The sequence below is a fragment of the Pseudorasbora parva genome, chromosome 1 (assembly GCF_024679245.1).
Source record: "Pseudorasbora parva isolate DD20220531a chromosome 1, ASM2467924v1, whole genome shotgun sequence".
Taxonomy (NCBI): Eukaryota; Metazoa; Chordata; class Actinopteri; order Cypriniformes; family Gobionidae; genus Pseudorasbora; species Pseudorasbora parva.
In genome coordinates this window covers 55,745,400-55,765,868 of record NC_090172.1, presented here as the reverse complement: position 1 = coordinate 55,765,868, position 20,469 = coordinate 55,745,400, and the positions used below count along the sequence as shown (strand labels likewise).

The window sequence follows — 20,469 nt, the reverse complement described above, 5'->3', positions numbered from 1 at the left end:
ATATGCACGCAAAAAACTGCGTAGCATTTGCACGCCAAAACTCATTTTGGCATATCCATTCCACGAGATTTCACACTCATACTATTTATACGCATGACCATGAGATCGTGTTGGCAATGTCGCAGCTGGAACAACAACACAAACAACAACATGGCAATGGTAATCTGAGGTAGTGTTTATGTGCTTTATTAAAGGTGTGTAATGTTACTTTGAATATCATTTAGCGCTCCCAGCTTTGTCATACTAAAAGCAGCAAAGGATAATTCACCTCAGATCTTAAAATTATACACATTGAAACAAGTATATTCCATGACAACGATTGTTTTAGTAACTCAGTATGTATTTTTAGTAGTTTAAATGCTGTAATATTTGTAAATTTGATTATGTACTTATTCTTTTCCTTGCGAGTGCTGTCAAGATTAATCTCTGGTGCCGTGCACTTGTCGCTAGAGCCCGCCCACACGCTGTTCTGATTGGCTGTGGTTTTTGATTGATTTGTTGCATCTTGTAGTCGCGGTGCATCTGGTGCGGACTGACCGTGGAGATCCACTTTTGCGACACGACTGAAGCGCGATGTTGTGACGCTTCCCATCAATTCTGCGTTTAAATCGGTTCAAATGCAGCGCTGCCTTCCCGGAATGCTGTGCGGGCGCGTTAAAGTCACTTGACGTCACCCATAGGAATAAAGTGGAGCGCGGCGCGGCGCGGCACGACAGAAGTGTTGCACGGACAAGTGGATCTGCACCTTGACAAGTTGCCTTTCGCTGGAATCTTATCACGACGCGTGTCGTTAGGACACGGTGTTAGTCTGACAGACAGTTCTAATCGACTAAATGGATTTTTTACACTTTGTAAATTCTGTAAATATTCGCTGATTTATTTGAATGAAAAAATACTCTTCACAATTACAAATGTTCTGAAATAAATGGCCTTTTTGAAAGGACGCCTAGACTTTTCTTGACATAAAAGCTTACAGAAGCTAGATTTTTGAGAGAATCGTCCTCAAATTTGAATCAAAATATGATCAGACATTCCGTTTTATATTTAGGTTATTTTACAAAAAATAAAATTTTCCCTAGCTAAATTCCTTTTTTTTTTTAAAGTCACTTGCATGTATATTTTCCCTTGTTTTACTACTTTGTGTTATTATGACTCTTGGGTAACAACATTTCAAGTGTCTAGTTTAAAATGAGATCATATTTATGAATATAGACCATAGGGTTTAAGAGCTGCAGACATTTTTATTTGGGTATGACGTATTCTGAAAATTCTCAAAAATAGGGGTGTAAGTTAGTGACCCAGAATTACCTGTAAACCCTGGTTCTGAATCTGTGAAAAGTATAAATGAATTGAATCAAAATGAAATATACTTTATTGTCCCTGACAGGGAAAAGTTGACTCAAAAGCGAAAATGACTATATAATTCAATATAATACCCTGATGTTGCATGACCAATTGGATTATTTGTTGGATCTACAAAATATAGAGTGGGAAACTGCCCATGAGAACTACAGAAGAACTAAAGACGTGTGAGAGGGAGATCGGGTGGGGGTTCTTTATAATCCATGTCATGCTGTCCCTCCCACCCAACACCTGTTCATTACTTCATAAATCTGAGGCATGAGCCAATTAAGAGAAACCACAGCAAGTTAGATAGCAGAGCTTTGATGGGTTTGGGCACAAAAGTACGGGAAAAAAAAGTCCCAAGCGACATTTCGAGACAGACAGCTTTTCTTTTGGCGCCATCTGTTAACGCACAGCAAAGTTATTCACTCTTTGAAAGCCTTTTTATCTATCTAAAATCGTTTTCCTATTCACCCAATTTCATTATAATTTGTGAAGATGGCTGTTACATTATGATCCCAGTCAAATTTTAAATATGACAAGTTTTTTTTTCCAGCTGTGGATCCTTCAAATCCACCTCCTCGAACGCTGGACGCAAACACCGCTCACGTTTACGGGGGACACACTTGGAGACGGTCTCGCACAGCGGGCAGTCTGTCTGTGTTTGAGACACACCAGAAGGAAATCATTGTGTGTCCCTCTTCTTTTCCTGAAGCCTTCTAAATGATGAAGAACAAGGGAGTGGGGAAAAAAAACGGCACTACTTTCAGGATCCTGGATTAACTTAAGCCATTTCACAGTGTTGGGTGGGGGTTCACAGTCAGGACGAGCAGCGGGGCATCCTGTTTGAGCTTCTAAATACCATTTCCTCCTATTAAAAAAAGAGAGGAGAGACCTTCAGCTCCCACAGAAGACATGGCAGTACATTTGTCATCTTACTGGCACAAGGCCGAGGACCAGAGAAAAGATGCAGCAGAGCTTTTCAAGGGCAGTTGAAATGGTATAGAAAACTCGTGAAATTCAGGATTTTCTAGCTTTAAATCTCCATCTCCATTTCAAAAGTCAAAAATTGAATCAAGTACAAGTGTTGTGTACTATTCACCTTTGAATTAAAATCCATAATTGTATTAAATTTGAAAGTATTTGTCTGTCTGCGTAATCCGACGGCTTGCTCTGCTTGGTCGTCATGTTTGGGAGTAAGTGGTTTAGGCGGGAAATTAATCGAGAGAGAAAACCAAAAAAGCCCCACCCCCAACTTCCTATTCTCTGAGTGATTTTGTCCGGCAAGCCTTTAATCCTCCATTGTGCGCAAATGTGCACACAGAGACAATAACTCCGAGTTCTCTTATCATATGTTTTAGCTTAGTCATACCTGGGCCTCTTTTTCAGATGTCTGTTTGATTTGACCTCTCTGCCACCTCCTTGTGAAGTATTCTGGGTGGCAGCTATGTCACTGGAAAGGCATACAAATTAGCTTTTTCAAAAAAATCAGATCGAGTTATGTAAAGAACAAAAGTAAGCAGACTTCAAAGTGACAGAGAAAAGGGGGCTGATGTGAAAAGGGGGTGTCTCTTCAGGCTTCATGAGAGGAACCGATCATGGGCACGGTGAGCGTTCCCACATGACCGGGTTTCCAGACGGCAGAGGATCTGATTATTATTTGATTATTTATTTCTTTACGTATTTCAGCCCCTGGTAAGCCCACAATGTGTGCCGGGGCCCTTGGACTTGAGCCCAGTCCCAACCTGCTCTTTCATTGGGCCGGTGGAGGCTTTGTTCTCCTTGATGGAAGTTGGGCGAGCCAGTGACCCGTGACCCTCAGCCGGCCCACCCGGCTGTGAGAGTGCGCAGACACTCTGCCTCGCACACTCACAAAGCTGCACTTGCTAAATCCTCCTGGAGGGAGGGGACATGGGGCCCTGAGAGAATGGCCAAAAAAGCACTTGTACATAGACACAATCAGGGTAAGTCTGGAAGTAGACAGCTTTCTTCAAAAACACTTGACGGATCTTGTGTATGTCTGCAGTCTTATTTGCTTTTGTTTACACAGCCACAATTAATATCGACACAAAAACGGAGAGTAATTCAGACTTACTCCAGCCGAGTTCTGTACATTTGGAACTCAATTCAGAACTCTTAAACCATCCTGAATTTAAACTGAGGTGGTAAACCTTATCTATCTATCTATCTATCTATCTATCTATCTATCTATCTATCTATCTATCTATCTATCTATCTATCTATCTATCTATCTATCTATCTATCTATCTATCTATCTATCTATCTATCTATCTATCTATCTATCTATCTATCTATCTGTCTGTCTGTCTGTCTGTCTGTCTGTCTGTCTGTCTGTCTGTCTGTGAATCTATCTATCTATCTATCTATCTATCTATCTATCTATCTATCTATCTATCTATCTATCTATCTATCTATCTGTCTGTCTGTCTGTCTGTCTGTCTGTCTGTCTGTCTGTCTGTCTGTCTGTGAATCTATCTATCTATCTATCTATCTATCTATCTATCTATCTATCTATCTATCTATCTATCTATCTATCTATCTATCTATCTATCTATCTATCTATCTGTCTGTCTGTCTGTCTGTCTGTCTGTCTGTCTGTCTGTCTGTCTGTGAATCTATCTATCTATCTATCTATCTATCTATCTATCTATCTATCTATCTATCTATCTATCTATCTATCTATCTATCTATCTATCTATCTATCTATCTATCTATCTATCTGTCTGTCTGTCTGTCTGTCTGTCTGTCTGTCTGTCTGTCTGTCTGTGAATCTATCTATCTATCTATCTATCTATCTATCTATCTATCTATCTATCTATCTATCTATCTGTCTATCTGTCTGTCTGTCTGTCTGTCTGTCTGTCTGTCTGTCTGTCTGTCTGTCTGTCTGTGATACGCTGAAACTCTGTTCATCAAAACTTGATGTAACTTTTTTTTTTTTTTTTTACATTTTATGCTTAATTGTTTATAAATTGCATTGGCCGTTTTATTTGGGGTCTCATAATGTGATTGGGAAGTAATTAAGCTCCAATCTGCACCACAGATGTTGCATATTTGCAGAATGGAAGCGTATTGCAGCAGAGAAATTTCATTAAACATTTGGAGCCCCAATCAAATGCAGAAAAGTGATAATTGTTTAATTTGCTTCTTTCCAATATTTAGAACGCAGAAAAGGCATGGTTCTTTTTTCATTACAGGGATCCAGAAGGAACAATCTCTTCTTCTTGGATCCCATTCAAAGCTTTTCCCAGCAAGCTGACAAACGGGAGATCTCAAGCTCACTCTCTCTTCTTATCCCCTCCTGCACAGAACAACAGATTTGACAGGAAAAAGCCAACCACTGCCAGTTTCTCTATTGGGCGGGCTCGCTTCCTAATGAATTGAGGACATCTGTGCTTCAAGCTAGCAATGCATCAGATGAAAGTCAGAGGCTTGCCACCAAATGGAAGCAATCATTTCTACTGGAATCCGCTGGAAGGTACAATAATGTAGATGTGATGCACTCGGCCTGTTGTAGAGTCATATTTCCAAAGCACGAAAGGCTGACTAGGACAAAACTGACGGAGGATGTTTCAGTTAAGCCGGGTTGACACGCGGCATCAATCACTACAAGCACAACCGTGGCCTCGTGCTCGATGGTGTAAACGTCTAGTTCGGTCTTATCTTCACCCCGATCGTGCTGGTATATTTCATTACAAAGTCAAGCAAGAGCAAAGATTAAAGGAGGAATACAGTGGGATTCAATCATGTCAGAGATTGCAACCTCATTCTTGTCCTATCAGATCCACACGGCTAGAGTTAAATGGCTTGCCTTTAAGTCAGCGTTAAACTAGTGCTATCATGATATCATTTCAAGGCATTTTTTATCTTGATATAAAGCAAGCATCTGTACAGTCCCTTTACATAATACAAGCAAATATTCAAATGAATTTCAAATGAATGGAACGGCATGCGATCCATTCGGGAGAATCAGTTCAAGGAATTGCATAGTCTAATATGAAAATTAATATAATTAATAAAAAATTAAAGTCTTTCTAGACTGAGAAAAGACAGAAAATGTATTTTTGTATCATGGGGATGAAAGACAACAATTCCCAGAATGCTTCGCTGCCCTGTGAGGACATTCCCAAAGCCACCTCTACTGGATTACTGTGACTGAGTTGGAGAAGACACTACAATTAAATACTAAACGTGTCCGTTCAATATAATGAGTGAGTCGCCGAGCGAGTGTCACAGCACAAACGCTGCAGGAGTCAGATTACATTTACCATCATGAATGAGCTGAATGAGCTCTCGAGATGAGAGCTGAGGTAATCACGACCACACTCGCGGCATATTCACAGTGCGTGTTCAGTCTGCCGTGTTTTCAGTTCATGCCTTTGGAAGCTTAACTTTCATAGAAATTAATTTGAGAAGTTAAAACACTTACATTGCTCCGCCGGCCGCTGTTTACATGAATGCCTGAGGCTGCAGCTGCGAGCTGAGTGCTGTGAGTGTGATCTCCCATGCCCCATGCGCAGGTTAACAACATGAGGAAGTGGCTCCCTCTGCTGGCTGTAGTCTTTAGCCTCTGGCCAAAAATTGCTCCGATGACGCAAATTGACAATATTTGCATCATCCAAGTAATTTTTCTAGAAAGAAAATACATAAATCTCTCGTCTCAGGGGGATATGAGGGGGGAATCATTTGAATATACTCCAGGGTTTCTACTGATAGAAAGCCATTTGCTAATCGCTGAAGTAACCCTTTAATTAAATTTAAAAAAAATTGAAATTTTCGTACAATTATTCCAATCCAATGGGAAACTCTAGTTTCTACAATCATGTATAAATGTATAAGTCACGGATTGATTCAAATGAGCCAATTCTTGTTCTGTGTTCTCATTACAAAAAATAAAAAAATAAAAAAATAAAAACTACATAAAAAGTAGACCATAAACAAGTATTCCACTACATTTTTCAGGCCAGGTTGTTTTAAAATAAAACTATTTGTTAAAATCCCCCCACATTTTTGACAGCCTATGACACCAATAGCCTTTATTGACACAATGCCATTTCCTCTCTCAAGACCCATAAAGGCACTAAAGACGTCGTTACAAAGCCCATCTCACTACAGTGGCTCTTCAATCATTCTATGAAGCGACGAGAATAGTTTTTGTGTGCAAAAACTAGTATAGTGATGGGCCGATTTCAAAACAAAGCTTCAAACCGTTATGAATCAGTGTATCGATTCATGATTCGGATCGCCAAAGTCACGTGATTGCAGCAGTCTGGCGGTTTGACACGCGATATGAATGGGTATGTGTGTAAGCACATGTATATGGGGAACAGGAATGGAAAATAAATGTACAGTAATTTCAATAATTATCTACAAATAGGGTAGGGAATACTATTAAATCGTCTCTTGTCGTAGTAATTCTTATTTCCCATTTCTAATTTCAGTCTTTGTCTGTGAGGTTGTCCTAAACCGAAGTGCTGTGTTCCAACAAATGCTGGATTAATCTGGAGACTGTGGAGGCCGTTTGAGTTAAGTGAACCCATTCTCAGTCAAAAAAGCAGTATGAGGTGATTTGAGCTTTGTGACAGGATGTGTTATCCTACTGGAAGTAGCCATCAGAAGATGGTACACTGTGCTCTTAAAGGGATGGACACGATCTGCAACAATACTCAGGTAGACTGTCTGAATTTAATTCATACTATATTGACGATACTTTTTATATACTGTATAGGGGTCATTGTTTTATGTAGGATCTCTAAATTAAAATGTAGGATTCCATTTTGACAGTTAGCATATTGATTGCGAGAGCATAATGCTCCTAAAATTCCCCAGCATATGGAATTAATGCTGAGCTGGGCAGTCATTCTGAGCGCATGAGATCTGTGACTCGGCACAAAATTATATTGATCTCTTTTGTCTCAAGACTGTGTCCTAAAATAAACGCTGTGCCCGCAACTGTCCGGTCACCTCTTGCTGTCACTCTGAAAAGCCACAATAATCAATAATGTTTAAAAGAATTTTGTCTAGATAAGTTCTCAAACACACTAGTCTGTTTCCCTTTTAAGAGCAAGAACAACAACACAGCTGTGATTTGCTTGATTGAGATGTAGGCTAGTATCAATTTATAATGATATTATTTTATGAGGTAACTAAATAACATTAATCAGTGTGTGCAAGAGCTGATGATTAGTCTTGATCTCAGGCTCCTTGAGTCTGAATCTGTGTTCTCCTTAGAAAAGTGCTGAGTCATACAGAAGAGATGTCACTTCACAGGGAGGAGGAAGCATATTCATCTTTCATCCGTCATTTGCTGCATCAATAGCTTAGGAGGACTGGAATCAACAATCACAGAAAAAAAACTGTTATTACTTAGTGTGTTTTCTTTGAAATTATTCAGAAAACAAAAGCTCTATGTATGAGAGCTTATGTTTAAAATAGTCTGTTTTTCCGTGGTGTGTTTCACAAACAAGATTTACTTAAGAGTATGGTGTTTGAGACTCACAGTATGTGATGTCCATGTACTGAACTCTTTTTATTTAACTATGTCAAGGTTAATTCAGTTTTTCCTTCTAGGGCACCTTTAAAATGATAAAAAGGGACTGTAAGAACATTTATAAAGTTGATTTTTTTTTTCTTTCTTATTGATGTTGTTCTTTTGAACTATTTGTAAAATATTCCTCAAAGATTTATCGCTAGGAATTTTGTTGCACTTGAACCATGAACACACACACACACACACACACACACACACACACACACACACACACACACACACACACACACACACACACACACACACACACACACACACACACACACACACACACACACACACACACACACACACACACACACACGTCTAGTTCACTATCTTTGAGGGGACTCTAGATGTAATGGTTTTTATAACGTACAAACCGTATTTTCTATCCCCCCACACTGCCCCTACCCCTAAACCTACCCATCACAGGAAACATTCTGCATTTTTACTTTCTCAAAAAAAAAAAAAAACTCATCCTTTATGATGTATAGGCCTTTTGAAAAGTGGGGACCATTGGCTGGTCCCACAATGTAGGTGATCTCAGGTTTTACTTATTTGGTCCCCACAATGTAATATAAACAAGGGCACACACACACACACACACACACACACACACACACACACACACACACACACACACACACACACAAACACACACGCCTGTTGTGTTTTTGTGAATTGTGGGGACTTTCCATATGTGTAATGGCTTTTACACTGTACAAACTGTACATTCTATCCCTCAACACTGCCCCTAAACACCCATCACAGGAAACATGCTGCACTTTTTTACATAAAAAACAACAACATAATTTTGTATATTTATGAAACCATTTGCATTGTGGGGACATCAAAAAAAATAAACATGCTAAAACTTTACCAATTAATTTTTTTTTTTTTATAATGAATACATGCGTGTCTGAATACATACTGAATTAACTGACTTTAGGACCCAGCAGAACAGCTCATTTGCTCAATATAGAGCTATAAGCCCATCTAGTGCAAGAGTCATGAAATATCTAATATTATTATTTTTCCAAGAGGTCAGCAAAGACACCAAATGTAAGATATTTTGAGCTTAATTAAAAGGGTTATGCATGAAATTGTGTTATTATTATTTTTATTTAAGTTGAAAGAATAAATAACATTAAAAAAGAAAGAAAATCTCCACACAAAAAAGAACATTAAAAACAGAAAAAAAAATATTAATAAAATGAAATGAGTATTATTTTATGGCTACAGTCCTTGACCTGCGAGGGAAGGATTTGTAAAGTGCAGGGAAAGGATGAGAGATATTCAAATAGGTTTAAATAGTTTTTCCACTTTGTCGCCATCTCTGTTTCGAAATGTGCAATTGCAGTTATTCGCGGAATTATCAATAACTTGAGTTGTGCTTCGGCCCGGCACAGCGCGGAGGAATTCAATGTTTTGAGGAGAATGTGCGGCTGTCAGTCCGCGTCGGTGTAGATACTATCATTCAGAATCTCTACTGTTTGCAAGTATGACCAACATAAGAATGTCATCTGAACAAGTAAGTAAATAACATCCACTTTTGTTCTGACCAACTAAGGGGAAAAAAACATTGCAATAAATCACAGTGATTAAATATAACAATCGCTTATTATATCTCATCAAACTTGATCGTGCAAATTCATATTGTGCAAATTATACTTAAAAAAAAAGGTTAATGTTAACAACTACCCCTTTAAGGCACAACTGTTACATAATTGAACCATTGAAATGTCTTAACGTTATTCCACCTGTCCAGCAGAAGCAAAAAAAAAAAGCTGTTTTCGCATGGGCCTGGTTAAAGTCTTTTTTTCTTTCTTTTGCCATCAAAGAAAAAAGTTGTTGCCATGAATACAAAGCATCTTTATATCATAGATTACAACTTGTTATCTGAATGATATGAAGTTAGTTCCATTGGGCATTTCACGTCAGATTTCATCTCTAACAGATCATGTTTTTATATTTTAAATGTAATGTAATGCAAAGTGCTCCAAAAACAGCGCCTGGTAAACAAATGAATGTCAGTGAATGATTATTGGGCCAGGAAATATGTTCTCAGTCTAATTGGGTCTAGAAGATGAGTCTGAGAGCTCGAAGCCACCGGGGCTTTTTTAAACTGGTCTGTTTGCTCATTTATTTAAAATTAGTGTTGGACCATTAGATTATCTAATAGCACCTGAAGACTTGTTTTTATGAAAGGTGTCCAATCTAATCTATACATGCAAGGCTTTTGCTGTAAAGAAAAAAACTCGCTGTGACTTGCTAGCTTGCACTGTCTATGCCACGGTGCGTTTCTCCACCAAATGTTTTGACAAGAAGGAATTACAACTATGACAAGAATGACTTATGTCTTCTCTAAAGGAGAAGCTATTTCTATTTGCCGAGATAATGTAAAGCAAACAGTCAATTGTTGATTCTCTCGGTGGCTAGTGTTTGTCACAAGGGATTTGTGGGGGCAACTGCAAGCCCCTGAATAAGATCTGCAAACACTTTTCACCTTAAACAAATTAATTCCCTTATAATCCCTCACAAAACGAAAGTTCTAGACAAAGAAGGTTGGAAGAGAAAAGCAAGAAGTCATCAAGCTGGGGCCTGTAGCCTCTATCCTCCACACCTGCGCTATGCAGACAAACCTGCACTGAGCCAATGTCCCTGCCACTCAGAAAAAGAGCCAGTGTGCCCAAAGGCCTGCAGAACTTTCTGGCCTGCTGAGGGACTTACATTAGGTCTTATTGCTGACTGTGGCAAATTCAGTATAAGTACCTCTGAAAAAGAGACCATAGACTGCAGTAATAAAGTGGTGGCCTGTTAGTTGGAGGAATTAAGCCTCACAGCTACACTCAATATATGCATATGATCAAATATATACAGGCAGGGCTCTAAGATAACTTTTTTCTTGAGGAGCACTTGCGCTCCTAATAGAAAAATGTAGGAGCACAGCCAAAAATCTAGGAGCACTTCTTAATTAATCAAACAGATTGCAATTATAACTTTCCCATTACAGGACGATATTTGTCCCTTTAAATTAATGTCCCGGGGCATTTTTACCATTATAAGAGCAATGTTTTCTTTAAATGTATGCATGAATTTCTGTTGTTTTTAAAATGTCAATTTAAACAATAAATTCAGTTAGAACAATTAGACCCAATCAGACTGTTTCCAATCAAATGAGATATGCATCAAAAGATCCGTCTTTGCACTGCAGAAACGGCACAGAAGCTCAATCTGAAGTGGAATTTAGACACATTTACAGTTTAATGCAGCTCATGGGTAAATAATGTATGAATGTTTTAAATGCAAGTTTTTGTTTACAGGGAGTGCAGAATTATTAGGCAAATGAGTATTTTGACCACATCATCCTCGTTATGCATGTTGTCTTACTCCAAGCTGTATAGGCTGGAAAGCCTACTACCAACTAAGCATATTAGGTGATGTGCATCTCTGTAATGAGAAGGGGTGTGGTCTAATGACATCAACACCCTATATCAGGTGTGCATAATTATTAGGCAACTTCCTTTCCTTTGGCAAAATGGGTCAAAAGAAGGACTTGACAGGCTCAGAAAAGTCAAAAATAGTGAGATATATTCCAGAGGGATGCAGCAGTCTTAAAATAGCCAAGCTTCTGAAGCGTGATCATCGAACAATCAAGTGTTTCATTCAAAATAGTCAACAGGGTCGCAAGAAGCGTGTGGAAAAACCAAGGCGCAAAATAACTGCCCGTGAACTGAGAAAAGTCAAGCGTGCAGCTGCCAAGATGCCACTTGCCACCAGTTTGGCCATATTTCAGAGCTGCAACATCACTGGAGTGCCCAAAAGCACAAGGTGTGCAATACTCAGAGACATGGCCAAGGTAAGAAAGGCAGAAAGTCGACCACCACTGAACAAGACACACAAGCTGAAACGTCAAGACTGGGCCAAGAAATATCTCAAGACTGATTTTTCTAAGGTTTTATGGACTGATGAAATGAGAGTGAGTCTTGATGGGCCAGATGGATGGGTCCATGGCTGGATTGGTAAAGGGCAGAGAGCTCCAGTCCGACTCAGACGCCAGCAAGGTGGAGGTGGAGTACTGGTTTGGGCTGGTATCATCAAAGATGAGCTTGTGGAGCCTTTTCGGGTTGAGGATGGAGTCAAGCTCAACTCCCAGTCCTACTGCCAGTTTCTGGAAGACACCTTCTTCAAGCAGTAGTACAGGACGAAGTCTGCATCCTTCAAGAAAAACATGATTTTCATGCAGGACAATGCTCCATCACACGCGTCCAAGTACTCCACAGCGTGGCTGGCAAGAAAGGGTATAAAAGAAGAAAATCTAATGATATGGCCTCCTTGTTCACCTGATCTGAACCCCATTGAGAACCTGTGGTCCATCATCAAATGTGCGATTTACAAGGAGGGAAAACAGTACACCTCTCTGAACAGTGTCTGGGAGGCTGTGGTTGCTGCTGCACGCAATGTTGATGGTGAACAGATCAAAACACTGACAGAATCCATGGATGGCAGGCTTTTGAGTGTCCTTGCAAAGAAAGGTGGCTATATTGGTCACTGATTTGTTTTTGTTTGGTTTTTGAATATCAGAAATGTATATTTGTGAATGTTGAGATGTTATATTGGTTTCACTGGTAAAAATAAATAATTGAAATGGGTATAAATTAGTTTTTTGTTAAGTTGCCTAATAATTATGCACAGTAATAGTCACCTGCACACACAGATATCCCCCTAAAATAGCTAAAACTAAAAACTAAAACTTCCCAAAATATTCAGCTTTGATATTAATGAGTTTTTTGTGTTCATTGAGAACATGGTTGTTGTTCAATAATAAAACTAATCCTCAAAAATACAACTTGCCTAATAATTCTGCACTCCCTATAGTTTAGTTTAAAAAGTCCATGCTAAATATAAATATGAAAATAAAACCACCAGTAGGTGGCGGCAGTCTTAATGTGTGAGTCGTTCATTCAGTCGTTAAAAACACAGATTCATTTTGAATCAAATGGCTTCGAGATGCGCATCAGTTCTGGTGTGGCTTGATTTTCACTAAATAGACAGTGTTGTGGCTAAAACGTTGTTTGTTAATTAATATCAACTTGTCTATTGGACTTTTGTACAAGATCAGTAGGCTAGTATCACATATGCAATCATGCCAATACTCTTGGCGCTCTATGGCGAGTCGCGCAGGTACTGTGCTGATCTGAACCAGAATAAAATAGTCAGAATATTAACACTTACTATATGTGTACCATAGTGATTCAAGGCAAAAATACGGTTTGGAAAAAAAAAATTGATATACTCGCTCATTATATACATTTAGTAGTTTTTAAAAGAGTGTGATAAAGATTAAAATCAAGAACTCAGGGGCTTTTAAAAGTAAGTATTAGTGCATTAATCAATTCGTTTTTGGTGGCATTTTTGGCCCAAGCTCCCATTCATTTCTGAGCTTGTTTATGATAATCCAATTGCAGGGCTCCAGACTGCCACCAAATGGTTGCATTTTGCTACATCCAATTTTACATCCAGTTGCACATGTGCAACCAGCAAATTTGGATGTGTTTATTCAATAGATCACTCCTATTACATGCTCTTTAGAATGCTATATTTGCTCATGTGACACACATGAGATCTATTCAACCGATACTATCACAAAATTTTTTCATAGAAGTGCATGACTCAAACGTAATGAAGTCCAAGAAACCTGTTCAAACATACATAATACAAACTTCTCGATTTCTGCTGCAACATTCAGATTTGCCGTTAACAACATATATCATGGAATGGATCCTTCCTGCATCCTGCCTATGAACGGTTTAGGCTGGTAATGGTGCTGTTATGATATTTTCTTGGCACACTTACTAATTGAGTATCGTTTAAACGAGTATTGCGAGTATTGTTGCTGATCCTGTCCATCCTTTTGTGAGCACAGAGTACCATCTACTGATGGCCAATTCCAGCATATCAAACTGTTTTCCTGAACATGACAATGAGTTCACTAAACTCAAGCGGCCTCCACAGTCACCAGATCTCAACAGAGCAGCTTTAGGATGTGGTGGAAATGGAGATTTCCGTGATGGATGTGCAGCCGATGAATATATATATATATATATATGTATATATATATCACATCACATCACATCAGTGAAAAGTTTGGATGTTAGGATTTTTTTAATGTTAATTTATTTAATACAAAATACAGTAAAACAGTCATACTATTTATTATTACAACTTTAAATAACTGTTAGTATATTTTTAAAATGTAATTGATTCAGCATTGCTCTAGTCTTCAGTGTCACATGATCCTTCAGAAATCATTCTAATATACATTCTGATGTTGGTGCTCAAGAAACATTTCTTATTATTATCAATGTTGAAAATATTAATTTTACATTCATAATTTTATTTAGCCCGGATAATTTTTAATTATTAATTGAAGTTTTTATTTTAATTGTTAAAATCTTTCACAATATTACTAATTTTACAGTATTTTGATTTTTTTCAGCCTTGATGAGCATAAGCAATTATTTTGAAAGCATAAATGAACTGTATACCTCTAATGGCAGGATCCATCCGATGAGAGCATCCTGATTAAATGTTATGCTCAAGGCAACAAACAATACATAAATAAAATTAAAAGTTTGGTAAATTTCAGCTCTTGAGTCACAAATTAAATATTCATAAACTATCTGTGACAACGTTTATAATATTCAGAATATTTGCAGCAGTAAATTTACAGTAATACATAATTTTGTGGGAATTATGACCATATATATCCATATGACAGTCATTCAGGGCCATCACTTTACAGTTGTATACTACAGGGAAATAATCAAGGTATTTTAAGGAATGTAGAATCCTTAACACTGACTGCCCTCTAGTGGTAACGTGGGGTCTCTGCCTGTAACATCTGTGCACTGATGGATAGTGTCCACAAACGTTCAAAACTAACAGACTGCCTAATGTAACAATAAATGCAAACATGTTTGATATAATCTTATCAGTTGATCAAGCTGTTTTAGATACTGTGCATGAAGCTTTCATGTATATTGTTACATTAATTAAAATTATGATTTAAGTAACTAAATGTGCACTTCATGCGCAAAATATGATATTCATTTAGATGAACTATACGACTAGAGCCCAGGCATGGCTCATGCTGATTTTAATGAATAAAACAGAAGCAGATATGCCGCAAAAGAAGGAAAATGTTGACATTATGTGTAATGTATTTTTTTCTTCAATTATTAAAAATGTTACAAAAATGTTTACAATCTCTAAAGACCATAAAATATTGCAATGATGTCATATGTAGTCAACGGAAATACTGAATTACTAATAAAATGACTGAATTATAAATAGAATTCAGCTGAATTACTAATTATCTGAAGTGGGAACTAAAAACGGAAGACTTTATATGTTTTGGATGTTCATTTACACGACAGCACTTTGGGGGCCTGAAAACTACATTTCTACACAAAAATGCACATTTTTGCAAACTGTGACGTCATTTTGTTCAGGATAATGTTGATTGCTGAAAGAGTTATTCTTTATTGTTATATCAACCTGTCAGTGTCATGCAAAGAAAAGGAATTAATTCAGACTATAGTCTCACACATAGCCAGATCTATAGTCTATAGTTTTAAATATACTTTATAAATCAAACTATCATAATATTGTCATTTGAAGTGCCTCATCTGTCCACACGATGCTGGTGAATTGCAGAGCTTGTGCCAACATATCCACATCGCTAATGATCAGATGCTTTTCTCTCCACTGTCATTTTTTATTAGGGTTTATTTTGTTATTGAGGAAAACGAGCAGCACATTAACATATTCATCTAGACGTCACTCTCAGCAGTGTGGGTGTAAAAAAAAGTATTTTCCATCTTTCAATTTACTTCTAAGCAAAGAACGATAAAAGGGGCTCTCCTTCAGTCTCTTGTATGTTACCTGTGATGGAGTACAAGCGCAAGCAGAACTTTTCTGGCTTCAGTTCACTTAATGGCTACTGGTGTTGCTAATCGCTAACTATACATTCAGCCCCTTTAACTAACAATGGACTTAGTGTCCAGGACATCACCGTAGGTTTCTGACCCGTCGAGGAATGGACATGATGGACTCCACCGGACCCCTGAAGTTGTGCTGTGGTATCTGGTACCAAGATGTAAGCAGCAGATCCTGTATGTCCTCTAAGTTGTGAGGGGTGGCCTCCATGGATCGGACTTGTTTGTTCAGCACACCCTACAGATGCTCCATTGGATTGAGATCTGGGGAATTTGGAGGCCAAGTCAACACCTCAAACTCATCGCTGTGCTCCTCAAACCATTCCTGAACCGTTTTTTGCTTTGAGGCAGGATACATTATCCTGCTGGAAGAGACCACAGCCAACAGGGGTTCCATGAAAGGGCGTATATCATTAGACCATACCACCTACTTCCATTACTCCATGGTCCAGTTCTGATGCTCACTGTTGGCACTTTCGGGGGCAGTGGACAGGGGTCAGCATGGGCTCCCTGACTGGTCTGCGGCTACGCAACAAACAGCGATGCACTGTGTATTCTGACACCTTTCTATCAGAACCAGCATTAACTTCTTGAGTAATTTGAGCTACAGTAGCTCGTCTGTTTGATCGGACCACACGGGCCAGCCTTCACTCCACACGTGCATCATTGAGCCTTGGCCACCCATGACCCTGTCGCCGGTTCTCCACTGTTCCTTCCTTGGACAACTTTTGATAGACACTGACCACTGCAGACCAGGAACATCCCACAAGAGCTGCAGTTTAGGAGATGCACTGCCCTTGTCAAACTCGCTCAAATCCTTACGCTTGCCCATTTTTCCTGCTTCTAAAAAATGTTCAAAATGTTCACTTGCTGCCTAATATATCCACCCACTAACAGGTGCCGTGATGAAGAGATAATCAGTGTTATTCACTTCACCTGATCATAATGTTATGCCTGATCAGTGTATATTGTTTCTCTGTGTCATTATTTCTATAGTTCTGGTGCGACTCTGCTATTGTTTTATATTTAGAATGATTTTTAGAGCTATATATTTATCATTATAATGATCATCCTTGGCGTGAACAGGCCTGCAAGGGTGGTCGTTTTGACAACATTTTGGTGTCCACAAAGTTAAAACCTGAATTCACATACAATTTGGGACAACCCCAAAAGGAAAACAGCTTATAAACATACTAAATTATTCTTAATGAAAAGGTCGAAAGGTTTGTGTGAGGGTCAGTGTGAATAATGTCTAAGAATCAGGGATGAAGCATTGCTTCCATCATGTTGTATTTTGATGACAGCTCACTGTATCTTTCCGTCTCTGTAAGAACACCCACAGGTCTAGCGTGCCTAGGCAGAACAGACACTCAGCAACGTCATATCTATTTTAGTATTGAAGAAGATTATCGCCAATGTGTTTTAATACTACAGATTTAACAGCCTAATGCTTAAGGCAACAATAACATGATAGACACTTTAAATATATTTTAAAAGTGCTATCTGTTTAAGTAGGAGCTAAAAGTGCCTTCCAGGCATTTATATGACACCTGATTTATGCTTTAGATCTAAAGGCTTAGACTGACACTTCTTGATTGATCATTTTCCAGTTAACCCTTTAATGCTGTACATTTGTTTTAAAGACCTCCAGATATTCGTACAGTGGGCGCCCCGTCTCTCAGCTACTAAAAAGTTGTGAAATGTGACACTGAAAACTAGACCAGTCCGTTGACTTTACTATCGCAGACACATTCAGTGGCAGAAAGCATTCGCTCCATATGGATACTCATAGAATAGAGTTTCTGTGCAAACAAAGTCTCAGTTGCAAGCCGAACTTAATATAGTTCTCCAGACAACCGCTGCATTCTGGCAGGAAGGCTAATGTGCCATGAGTCGAATGCTTAAAACTTGCATAGTTATGAAGGGGACCACTGACAGACGGGGCAATAGACTGGGCCAAATTTAAACTGGGTCGTTAGGGTGACTGCTGGCCACTCCTAATAAATCGAATAATTTAGTAGTCAACCTTAGACCTTGGTTTCAATGAAAAAACAAAATACTATTTGTTGGCTTATTGATTTATTGCGAGTTATATTTTGTTTAAAATAGTATAGTAACACTTCATGGTCCACTTTAAACGTTCGACTAACTATAAGTAACGTGCATGTCAATTAGCAGTAATTAGAGTATTTTCAGACTGTCTGCTTAATATCTGCTAACACTTTATTTCAATCCTCCTCCCATAACAGACATTATACTGACTATAAGTAACTTTGCAACTACGTCAACTTATTCTACTAACGCTAACACCTAATTCCACAGTCTACTAATAGTCTGCTATACAGTATACTCTTACTTTAATGAGTGTTAGTTGATACATTTACAAAGTTACTTATAGTCAGTAGAATGCCTAAAGTTGACCATTGAAATGAATTGGTACCAATTAATATAATATTTATTATTTATTTATTTATTAGTTTTTGCCTTATAGTAATTTTAAATTCAGCCAAGCAGCTCTTCAGGGGGCCATGACAGTTTCATTACTCTTATAATAATAATAATAATAATAATAATAATAATAATAATAATAATAATAATAATAATAACAATAATAATAATAATAATAAAAATAATAATAATAATATTTATTATTATTATTATTTTACAAACTATTTTTAACTAAATGGATGAAGTCATATTGTACATAAAAAAGATTGAAGTTTCATTGCAGTTTGTTGCATGGGTCTGCAAAGCGGTTGCATAAAACACTTAGACTACACTGTAATTATTTTGTTTGGTTTTTGTTGGTTTAACTTAAAAAAAGTAAGTAACCTGTTTGGCTTAAAATTTTGAGTTTATTGAAATTAAAAATTTGAGTTGATACAATGAAGGAAATTTGTTTAATAAATAGAAACTCAAAATAATTTTGTATCTGAACCACATAATTGTTTTTATAAATCATGAAATTAGCACTATTTGGCATGTTTCACTGCGTCATCAGAAATAAAACACACACAATTACGCAATATGCTTACAAAATCTTTTAATAATATTTTAATAAAGGTTGTCGAATCTCAAAAAAATATCATTGTATTAACTCAAAATGTTAAGGCAACCAGGTAACGTTTTTTCTAAATAATTTTTTACAGTGTCTTAAAAGTAAGTCATCTAATTTTTTTCTTTAAGACTGGTCCTAACTTTTTAAAATCAGTCACATAAAATGGAAGATCGGTTCAATTTGAATTAGAAAAGAACGACTGATTACATTTTGACAAATTGCTAGTTGGACAAATTAGTGCTTAAGATACAGTCTTAACATAGTGGCTAAGTTTACGCAACTAGCCCCAGATCTGGACCACGAAGCAATGGAAGAAGGTGGCCTGGTCTGATGATTACATTACATGGATGGCCAGGTGCGTGTGTGTTGCTTGCCTGGGGAACACATGGCCCCAGGATGTCTATGGGAAGAAGGTAAGCCGGCGGAGGCAGTGTGATGCTTTGGGCTATGTTCTGCTGGGAAACCTTGAGTCCTGCCATCCATGTGGATGTTACTTTGACACGTACAACCTACCTAAGCATTGTTGCAGACCATATACAGGTACATTCTTTCATAGAAACAATATTCCTCTTTCAGCAGGATAATGCCCCCTGCCACAAAGCAAAAACGGTTCAGGAATGGTTTAAGGAGCACAGCTACAAGTTTGAGGTGTTGACTTGGCCTCCAAATTACCCAGATCTCATTACAATTGCGCATCTGTGGGATGTGCTGAACAAACAAGTCCAATCCATGAAGGCTCCTCCTCACAACTTACAGGACTTAAAGGATCTGCTGCTAATATATTGGTGTCAGAAACCACATCACACCTTCAGGGGTCTATTGGAGTCCACGCCTCAACGGGTCAGGGCTGTTTTACCTGCAAAAGGGGGACCAACACAAGATTAGGAAGGTGGTCATAATGTTATGCCTGATCGTGAATATATAAAATGTAATATGAAACTCAAGCTGAATTTATTGACATGAATGAATTAATAATTTATCTGGTTAATTTATATGTATTACTACATAATGCTACATGTTTAAGTACATTAAACATTTATACATTATACATTTTTGAAGATTCTTACGAATGCTGCAAGAAAGGCCAATGATAATTCATGTCAGTTGCATTAACCAAAGTTCAAATGACCCGCAGGGAGGCCTTAACTTACCTTGAACACTAATTCTCACTATCATTGACATCAATTTACAGGACAAGCTGGAAAGCCCCTGATCAAGACTGTGTGTGAGTGATGAATGACTCTGTACAGATGGTCAAACACTCAGGATGGGTCTCAGAGTTATCAGTGAGATACTGAACGCTGTTCACGCCGCCTGATAAACCCTTAACACCGCTGCTGTGAACGGAGGCCATGGCTGCCTTAAACAAGATGTCTTATACCAATATAGGGGTGACAGCTTGAAAAGTCCTAATATTGTATGTTAACAGAAACACTGGAAAGGAGACCGGTCATAAAGGAGACATAAGAAATTACAGTGTGCTTCTTTTAATGAAGAAAAATTGGCTGCGAATA

The 20,469-nt window shown here is 38.0% G+C and overlaps 1 long non-coding RNA gene across 1 annotated transcript; it reads left to right on the top strand.

The window, feature by feature from the left end:
* Positions 1 to 6,611: 6,611 nt before the first annotated feature.
* LOC137086295 (uncharacterized) lies at positions 6,612 to 20,267 on the top strand. Its single transcript, XR_010907509.1, has 3 exons — positions 6,612 to 6,662; positions 6,807 to 6,890; positions 20,148 to 20,267. It is a non-coding gene; the product is annotated as an uncharacterized lncRNA (long non-coding RNA).
* Positions 20,268 to 20,469: the final 202 nt, after the last annotated feature.